The following is a 3,557-nucleotide window of genomic DNA, read 5'->3' on the forward strand; positions in this document are numbered from 1 at the left end:
AAGGAAAGGAAAGGAAAGAAAAGGAAAGGAAGAGGAAGAGGAAGAGGAAGAGGAAGAAGAGAAAGGAAAGGATTTTACTGAGTGCCTTCCTTTCATTATATCAACTGAAACCATGTCTTCATGGATTTTCAACTAAGATTATCCTTTCCCTCAACAGACAAACGCTGTCAAGAAAACTCTCCCAAATTTTCAGAAGGGGTCTTCCTTAAGCCCTCTTAGTCCTCCACAAGATTTATCTTTGCCTCGGGGGTCAGCCTGAGGTTGCTAGGGAAAACAGCTAACTAGCCTTCAGCTATGTTTGGGACTCTCCAAACTGCATTCAAGCTGGCTTGGCAGATACTTCAAATTAAGTGTCCGAGGGCCGAGATGTTCCTTTCAGCTTGCTGACTCTTGGCATTCCACCGTCGTCCGGCTGAGGGATTGTACGAAATGCCCCTGAGAGTCCAAGCAGCTCTTGCCAAACAGAGGAGGCATGAAAGAGGTGGCTTATGGGTGCGAAGAAAAGAAATAATCTTCATTGTCTGGACCACTGTTTGCTAAATCAAGTTCCCTTCCCACTTTCTCTCCACAAAGCCAAGCCAGAAGATGTAGACAGACTGGACTACAACATCCATCAGCTCCTGCCAGCAGTGCTATTAAGCTAATTGAGAATTGTGGATGTCATCATCCAACCTACGTGGAAAGGAATTAGCCCGTGGAGTAGGATGAAGGAGAAGGAGGAGGAGGAGGAGGAGGAGGAGGAGAAGAAGAAGGAGAAGGAGGAGGAGGAGAAGAAGAAGGAGGAGGAAGAGGAAGAGGAGGAGGAGGAGGAGGAGGAGGAGGAGAAGGAGGAGAAGGAGAAGGAGAAGGAGAAGGAGGAGGAGGAGGAGGAGGAGGAGGAGAAGAAGAAGAAGAAGAAGAAGAAGAAGAAGAAGAAGAAGAAGAAGAAGAAGAAGAAGAAGAAGAAGAAGAAGAAGAAGAAGAAGAAGAAGAAGAAGAAGAAGAAGAAGAAGAAGAAGAAGAAGAAGAAGAAGAAGAAGAAGAAGAAGAAGAAGAAGAAGAAGAAGAAGAAATGCTAGAGGGAAAACCTTTGATGGTTTTCCAATGAATTTGCTCAACTCCTTAGATTCAAGAGAGGCAAAATTGGATCCGACCCAATCGTCTATGACATCAACGTTTTCCGAGCCATGTTTTAGAGAACCAGGGAATTCACTGGAAGCTGCTCAAGGATTTCTCCACGAGAAGATTAATCAAGACAGTCCAATTTTTATTCAAGCCAGACACATCTTTAGGAGCAAAAGAGAAGTTACAGCTCAATACAGAAGCTGTACCGTACTCAAATCTCATCTGTGCACAAGGGGATGAAGTCCTCCTGTTCGAAATCTTAAAATCTCTTAACTTTGGGCCAGTCCTTCTCATTGCAGGACTGGGAAGAAGAAGGCAAGGGCAAAACCCGTCCTGAAAATCTTGCCAAGAAAGCCGCATGGAGTTGTCGATGTAGTCTCAGGATGAACTCGATGACACACATACACAAAAGTCTGAAGTTAGAATCACGCAAACACACGGAGCCACAAGGGGGCCGTTAAATGCAGTATGAACGTGGCGGCTATTGTGTTGATTTCATCCGGGTTTAAGATTTGAGAAGGACTAGGAGTGACACGATAGCTGTGTTTGAGGGGCTGCCCCAAAGAAGAAGGGGTCAACCAATTCTCCAAAGCATCGGAAGGAAGGGCAGGACAAGAAGCCACGGATGGAAACGAAGCAAGGAGAGAAGCAACCTGGAACTAAGGAGGAACTTCTGTTGTTCTGTTATTCTATTTCACAGTGGTGTAGGGGGCTGCTTCCTTGCGTCTCCGCTCGGAGCTAACTTGGTTTTCTCTGACTGGATGCAGAGGCCTCGAGAGAGAGGCGAGCATTCGGCTGAGCATTTTGCCATCTCTATGGCAACATTCACAAGCCTTGTAACCAGCCGGCCGGCCGGCTGCCAAGAGATGGCATCCTTCAAAATGGACACTGCAGCTGTCCAAACAGTATCTTGTGTACCTGAGGTGGGAGAGGCCTCCCTGTTTACTCCAATCTAACAGAAGATACAATGCCGATTCTTCCCAATTTCATCGCCTGTGGTGGCGCATTCAAACCCTGTGAAAATCCCAAGGCAGCTGTGGAAAAGTATTATTGTCCAAAACCCGTAAGCTGTCAACTCGCCGTCAAGGACAGGTTCCACCTGAAATCTCCGCCTCTGGGCTTCTGTCACTGTCATTGCCATATCCCAGCTCTTTGGGACGCTGAGTCGCAACCGTCACAGTAGCTTTGAGAAAAACTAGTCTGGGGAGGCTGGAATTATTCTGGCAGAGTTGGAAGGGACCTTGGAGGTCTTCAAGTCCATCCCGCTGCTCAAGCAGGAGACGCTATACCATTCCAGACAAATGGTTGTCCAACCTCTTCTTAAATGCTTCCAGTGTTGCAGCATCCACAACTTCTGGAGGGAAACTCCTCCATTGATTAATTGTTCTCACTGTTAGGAAATTTCTCCTTAGTTTCTCAATCTCTCCTTGATTAGTTTCTACAAGTTCTGGAGGCAAGCCGTTCCACTGATGGATTGGTTTTCTCGCTATCAGGAAATTTCTCCTTAGTTCTAAGTTGGTTCTCTCCTTGTCTTGTCACACGTCCCAGAATGTGTAAAGCTTCCTGCAAAAACCCATGCAGAGGGCTGTACAAATCAGTTCAGGGGTTATGAAATCGGTGTGAACTAAGGCACAGGGTTGTTGTAAGGCAGAGGTTGGTCAACGTTAGGATTCTCAACAACCACACAGCCTGGAACTGCTGGGAATCCCACAGTGCCTGTGAAAGCTTTTCTATGTGACCGGAAAGTATCCAGAGTTGGATCCCTTTTTTTGTAATCTAAAATCAGCCATGCACGACAGGCAGGTGTATGCACTCATACCTTAGTACTTGACTGCTTTTATGCTCATCAAATTTGGTACTTGGCACGTTTTAACGCGAAAATTTCATCCTGATATTTGTCATTTGTTTGGTGCTCTATGCACAAACTAGAACTTGTCCGTGTCGGTTGCCTCGTGACTCGCTACCCTTTCCAAAGACTCTTACAAAGAGTCACGTGTCAATCACACAATATCTCTTGCCCTGTGTACATCCCCTTGTGGTCTTGTCTTAGCTTCTATGGTCGCATTGTGTATTTTTGCGCATTAAATTTATTTATGGAAAAAAATTGTTTGGTGCTCATCACTTTCGGACGCTCCTCCCAGAACCAATTAACGAGAAGTACCAAGGTATTACTGTATATGGCAGTGGTGGCGAACCTATGGCACGGGTGCCAGAGGTGGCACTCGGAGCCCTCTCTTTGGGCACACACACTGTCTCCCCAGCCCCGCCTCCTCCCATAGCCCCCTCTTCACAGCAGCCCCCCCGGAGGAGAGTCGCCCCTGGGCATGGCCCACACGAAGCAGCACAGCCAAGGACATGGTAGCCAGGCAGCGGGGACACGCAGATGCTGCTGCGGGGCATGGGCGGAGGGGGTGGCTGCCATGATGCTGCTGGGCTGCCTGGGTGATCTGTGG

The sequence above is a fragment of the Protobothrops mucrosquamatus genome, unplaced genomic scaffold (genome assembly GCF_001527695.2).
Source record: "Protobothrops mucrosquamatus isolate PMUCROS unplaced genomic scaffold, P.Mucros_1.0 scaffold2995, whole genome shotgun sequence".
Classification (NCBI taxonomy): domain Eukaryota; kingdom Metazoa; phylum Chordata; class Lepidosauria; order Squamata; family Viperidae; genus Protobothrops; species Protobothrops mucrosquamatus.